A 6,819-nucleotide genomic window follows, 5' to 3' on the forward strand; every position below is an offset into this window, starting at 1 on the left:
GGAAGTTGATTTGGAAAAATCCACTTTGACTCGTCGGCGTAGATGCACTTGTTGTTTTAAAAAATATTTAAAATATCTAAATATTTTAAAATATAATATCTAAGTGTACATCTTAATATTATATGTTTACACACTAAGTTTCGCAAAAAAAATATTTTTATGGGCTGTGTAAAAAAATATTTTCGGCGATCTAAGATATCTTTCACAAGACATGTTTTTACGTAGGCCATACAAAATGTATTTTTTTTTCACAAATTTTTGTGTGTGAAACATAGAATGTTCAGATACACACCCGAGATACACAAATTTTTTAATACGCACCATATCCGTTCCAATTTATAAAGACAATACACATGCAGTAGACACGATGGGAGAATGTTTAAGCACTTCAGACCTTATTGATGGCGTTCTGATGCTACAAACGGTAGTTTTCACTTGGGTATAATAACACAGCTTTTTCTTTCTGCAATTTGTTTATTTAAATTCTTACACATTCCAGATTTCGAACATGTAGAACAGAAATCTTGTTTGTCGGCGAGTAACAAAACACCTATTTTTTACAAGATGTAAAAAAGAAAATATAGGCGCATATATTGCAACGTTCCATTATTGGCCAATTTATTGTGAAGACTAAGCGCAAGAGAAAGACCACAGCTAATGAAATATGATTTGCTAGGCATATCTCATGTACTTGTAGGACGCAGGCGGAAGCACGAGAGCGACCCGATCCTCCATTTCTCACTAAAAACCTTGGTTAGTGATTCCAAATTTTGCATCTTCTATTTTTAGCACAAGTTACTTATAAAATCAACTAATCTTATTCTACATGATGATTTTCTGAATGTGCTGGTGTAATGTTTGTTTACAATTTCCATAGGACATCGCACTAAAAATACAATATATTGCAACATCATTATGTGGTCTTGCTCTAATAGATGGTGTATGTTTGTGCTAACCCTACCTCCCATCAGGAACCAAGTTGTATCAGGAGGACCGGTAATTGCCCTTCTTTGTTAAGTTTGCAGGTTTGAGGAATTGTTTCTACTTTCTAGCCAGAGTAAATACTTGTATAGGTAATGCTTTGCCTACCGCTGTAAATATGAAATATCCAGAGGTTGGTTGTTGTCTTGTTGTGCAGAGTTTGAAATTCAGTAGTCACTTGTGCTTAGTAGTAGCATTTACTTGTGTGTGAGCCTGAAAAGAACGATCCAGATATTACCCTTTTCGTTCTGTTTGTGTGGACATATGTTAATTTGAGTGGCAAGTGTACCAGTATATACATTCTGAGTATTGTATAATTGATGCAAATTGGGGTGGCTAATCTGTGTTAACTTGTTATCATAACTCTAGGAGTTGGATGGCCAGCCACTCTAGGTGAACGTTGCAGCTAAGGGTCTGCAACATGGGATCTAATTCAGCAGAGAGCATGTCTGGATGCTGCAGGTCGCTGTTGATGTTATCATGTTGATTTCTTGAAAACAAACCGAGTTCAACTTTTCAAGTAGGGTACTGTAATGATGCCTTATTCCAGTGGAGTGAAGAAGACATTTTCAGTTGCAGTGAGCCTGAGAGTGGAAAGAAGAAGCAAATTCACCACTGCTTTGTTTAGGACTGCAATCAAGCTTTTAAACTGAATGCGATTAAAATCCCTATTTTCAGTGAGATAATTTGATAATAACGACTATAATTTGAGATAATTTCATAATGACTGGAATTTGCTATAGTATTCTGTAGCAGTGCAGGCATATGGGTTTTGCTATTTCTCAACAAGAAAAGATGTATTGTAGCAGTGCAGGCATATGGAATTTGCTATAGTATTTTGTAGCAGTGCATGCATATGGGTTTTGCTATTTCTGTATTGCCATCTCAAGAATACATTAGACCATTAGCTTCATGTATGTTCATGTTATCATATTTCTTGAGTTTGAGAAATCACTTGGCATGTGATTTTGAATATAATGTTTTATGATGCACTTCACGGTAGCATCTCACGGCTATTTTCTGCAACCAAATGATCCAATCTGTTGTCTATGTACTGACACCTAATGCCAGTATAACCAACCATTTGTATTTTTGTATACACTGGGAACTTCATATGGTTCTGCTGAACCATCTTTCACAAATCAATTCTATTGTTCTAATATTGTTGTATTTTTTTAATATTGAATGCTTATGCTAAAAAAATTGCATGACTACCTACGCCGTGGATTTATTTGTTTGCCATTCGTAAAAACATGTGTTACTCCTTATTTGATCATTTACTCATGAAATCCCACTGCATGAAGAATATACATTGTTTGGCCGTGTACTTATTTGAGTTCAAGGTCTTGAAGAGTTGCCGACGTTCATAGTGAGTTCTATAGCAAGTTCCCTGTTTAGTGACAAGGTTGTTTGAGAGAGAAGGTACAAGATTAATTTTTTGGAAGCTCTCATGATCTAACAAACTTGTAGCAATCAGTTTGTCCAACCAAAGCACAATCTCTCAGCAATCCTTGAACAGCCAATCATGTTATGAACTCCTTTCAGCAACCAGTCTATTCATATGAGTTTAAATGTTTTTTTTTGATAAATATGAGTTTAAATGTTGATGTTATGCAAAGTCAAACATTGTTCTAAATGCAAATGCATGTCATTATGTTGAGCGTTTTTATTACCTCGGACATTTATAGGTCTTAATTCTATTTTTTGTATACTGATTTTCTGTATTAATGGAGACGTGCATTGCACGGGCAATCTTACTAGTACTAAAAAGGAACCAATGACAAAATCTGAACTCTAATTGTTGAGTGAACCCCTTCCTCAACCACTAGGGCACCGCGCAGTTCCAGAGACCTTGCCTGGAGACACATTGTGTGAGCTTTATCGCAATGTCACCAGCGACGACAATATCGGTAAAATAATATTACTATCATTATTTCGCATTGCTCAAAACGCCAATGTGCTAGTCTTTATAACAATGAGAATACCAGACACATTAGAGAACATTAGAGCAAGTTTAATAATGTAGCTAAATGTTGGCCATAAGCCAAGTGTCATGTCATCTATAACTAATTTATAGGTTATCTGTACAATAGTGAGCTATAAAGATGTACTACTTAATAATTAATATATGTCTCATATTTCACTCTCACAAAGTGCCTAAGAGCACATGCTAGAGGTGTCTGCTCCATGAGAGCCCACTACTTCTCTCTCTCTCTCTCTCTCTCCACTTCTCTTTACTCTAACTAAGTAAGAATATAATATTTTAAATTTTACAGCCAACTAACTAGGATTTATTTCTTTTTTTTCGATAAAGGGTACTTTATTACTTTTAAAGCAAATAACTCGGCGGAAATTCAATTTGGCTCCCGGATGCGTATGCTCCCTCTACCAAGAAATATATTTTTAAGTGTTCAAAAATTTTGACAAAAAATTCTACCTCTAGATCTCCACAATATATGTTCGTACGCCAAGTTTCGAGAAAAACCGATATTTTTTGTAGTCTATATAAAAAAGAGAAAAATTATGTTGTGCCAAGCTTATTTTAAGCACTAAATTTTGTCTTTTTTACACATGCCACAAGACAAGTCGAATTTTGACGAAACAACTTTGTGGACGTGTAGCATGTGAAGATGTTCGTGTGAATTTTTTGTTTCAAATTTTTTGATGTTTCAAAATGTATCTAAGATGCATTTTAAAATAAAGAGATCATATGATCCCATGTGCCAAAACACCACTCCCATAACTCGGCCTCTGCATAGCTAGGATGCATACCGTAACAGTACAGTTATGACAACCACTATTTACTAAGTGTATATAAAAGTAAAACACTGTGAAAATACATAACGAACATAAGGTCTAAGCCGGAGAACCCAGACGGGCGTCACGCTCGGAAGAAAGTAATTGTATGAATCGATATGGATGCTAACTTTCGCGGATTTGCAGAGGAAAAAAAGCATTATAAACTATATAAAAGTTGAACCCATTTACTCAAAGGAGAGCGATTTGGGTGGATTTGGATACTGTTACCTCCGTGTTTTCCTCCAATGGCGTTTAGACACGTACAATTTTTTCCTGTGCATGCACGATCGGATCCTCTTGATGCGGGAGGTCAGTTTTGGTTTCTTCTTTTTTTTCCTCCGTATAACTCGCAATTACCGGGAGTCAGCGGGAGCCAGCACGTCGATCCCTTTTTTCTGGGGCGGTTTCCTCCTTTTCCCCTCTTTCAGTTTACCTTCCATCTCCGGTGTTACCGGTCTCCACCGATCGTGCATGATTTTGGGCCTTCTCTGATTGACACGTATCTTTTTTACGTGTCCTTTTTTCCTTTGCAGTTTAAGTTTTCCACCAATTCCTCACCTTACGGTTCCGCATCGGAGAGCCCGGCGTTGCTTACTTCACCGTCTTCCTCATCCAGATTTCTTTGTCTTCACCTTTGCCATCTTCTGATTCACTGGTTTCCTTCTGTTTCTTCATCATCTTTTGCGGCAATTCGTCCTACCTAAGAGCATGTCTAACAGACCCCTTAAATTTCTGCCCCGTATAACACGAGTAGAGGGCCCTGTATTCGATTTTAATCGGTCGAAAACTCGTCCGAGCTAGCAGACCCCTTATCCCTAAACTGTAAAAGAGCATATTCTGAGAATATGCCAAATCGATTTCTTTTTTCTTTTTTTTTCCTCTTTCTTCCTCCTCTCCTTCTTCCTCCTCCATCCTCGACCCGCCGCACCCCCGCTCCTCCCGGACGCGCCCCCGCGCCCGCCCTCCCGGATGTGCGCCGCCCCCGCCCTCGCCCCTCCCGGACACGCCCCCGCCCTCTCCGTACCCGCCCCGCCCTCCCGCGACCTCGCTCCGCGTCGAGCTCGGCGGCGTCGGCGCGCCGCCGCTCCACCTCGTCCGCCTCCGTCGTCGTGGCCGCGGCGCCGCCGCCGGACGGGCGCCCGCCGCTCCGCGCGCCTACCCGCCGCCGAGCCTCCCCGCGCGCCTACCCGTCGCCGGACTGCCGGCAGTCGTCCTCAAGCCGGCCAACCCGCGGATGGCGCCCACGGCGCGATTCACGCGGCGCGACCGGCGAGCCGAGCCGGCGGTCGGCAACCGCGGGGAGCGCGCGCTGCTGCCGCAGCACCCGCCTTCATCTTCCGTGACTTCGACGGCATCGTTCAGGTCCATGGGCCAGACGAGCGCCAGCGGCCGTCGCGCGGAAGCAGTTGAGATTTCCTGAAACTTCAGCGCGCCACGAGTGAGGGGTTGGCCCTGTATTGACCCTCCCGCCCCGTACAAGTAAGGGGCGAAGACCCGCCCCGTAACCGAAAACAGCAAAAATCGGAGCGGGGGCCGATTTTACGGGGTCTGCTAGACGGCCGGGTAGAGCCCTACCCCATATATCGGCGGTTATTATACGGGTTTGGCCCTTTTAAGGGGTCTGTTAGACCTGCTCTAAGTTCGTCTTTTTTTCTGCAGGTTTTCGTATGAGCAGGGATGGCGGGCCTGGCCATAGGCGTGATCAGCCGACTTCTGCGCCGCCGCCTCTGCCGGCTTCTGCACCGCCGTCTCTGGGATTGCTTCTGCCGCGGCACCATGAGCTGGACGACCTACCTTCTTTCCTGCTCAGCCGCCATCCATGTTGCTGCTGGATCCGTCGTCCGTCCCACTCGCCCCGCTGTCCGTCATGTCGCCGGCTTCGCACGTCCGTGCCCTTGCCTCCATCTTCAGCGCTCCGTCACTGTCGGGCCTCGGTGACCTATCTTCCAGGCCGCCGGTACCTTGCTCATCGCGTTCCTGTGGACGTGCCAGGGATCCTCTGCTTGGTGCTCCAGTTGTTGATTCCGTTGTTGCCGATGTCTCCGATGGCTTTGATCATCTGCAGTCTGGGGTTTCCATCTTGCTTGCTTCTGATTCTCCAGCTGTTATGCGGACTGTTGGACGTGTACGCCGGGGACCTGTTCGCCGGCGTGTACGACCACATTCGTCTTCGGTTTCTCCGCCTCCATATCGGGATCGTCGTCTCCACAGTGTTGTTCCCGCTGCCGCTGCTAGCCGTGGTCATTGCTTCGCAGCTGTGGTTGTTCCTTTTCTGCCTGCTGCCTCTGGTGTTCCTCTGCCGACTGGTGGTTCTTTTCACAATTCTTCGCCTTCTCGGTCAGGGTGGATCTTCCGTTCATCATTGTGTTGCTCGTTGTTTGCACATAACATATCTCTGTTGTTTTCCCTGATCCTGATTGTTTGCACTTATTTCCTGGCTTAGATCTGTCCAATAGTCTGCACTTTACTGTTCACCTATTATGGTTACTGGCATTTCAATTTGTTGCACGTTTATTATGGATATCGATGTATACTAATCATTCTATGTTGCAGGAAACTTCTAAAGTACCAATGCAAGCAACCTCAGTCAGAGATATCAAACCTTTAGGATCTCCGAGGTGTGCTGTTGTGCGCATCACACGGATGTGGGAGAACATGAACAAGCAGCATGAACTCTATGAGATAGGATTCATGTTCGTTGATCACCTGGTACTTTGTTCACACCTGCATCCACTATCCATCCCTTTACCATTTACTGCACATGAGACATATGCAGTTAGTCTACTCATAAGATCCAATTATTTATCAATTTTTTACATTTCCTCTACATAATTAAACTATCAGTAGCACTGCCGTCTAAAATCATACAAGCCTAATTAGCTATTTTTTCGTACTCGCTCTGTTCTATTCAGCATTATCCTTTACTACCTTTAATTTTCGATATATCTTTTTGTCACTGCCAACATGAGCACTTGCGCTGTCCACTCAGTCATTGTCGCCTGTACACAAAATGCATCCAGTCAGAACCTTTAGGTTTTA

At 43.2% G+C, this 6,819-nt stretch overlaps 1 long non-coding RNA gene across 1 annotated transcript; it reads right to left on the reverse strand.

The window, feature by feature from the left end:
* Window positions 1-6,186: 6,186 nt before the first annotated feature.
* On the reverse strand, window positions 6,187-6,612 carry LOC124698531. Its single transcript, XR_007000999.1, has 2 exons — window positions 6,383-6,612; window positions 6,187-6,255 (listed from the first exon to the last, which is right to left on the reverse strand). It is a non-coding gene; the product is annotated as an uncharacterized LOC124698531 (long non-coding RNA).
* Between the last annotated feature and the right edge of the window lie 207 nt (window positions 6,613-6,819).

Source organism: Lolium rigidum, chromosome 3 (genome assembly GCF_022539505.1).
Source record: "Lolium rigidum isolate FL_2022 chromosome 3, APGP_CSIRO_Lrig_0.1, whole genome shotgun sequence".
NCBI lineage: Eukaryota > Viridiplantae > Streptophyta > Magnoliopsida > Poales > Poaceae > Lolium > Lolium rigidum.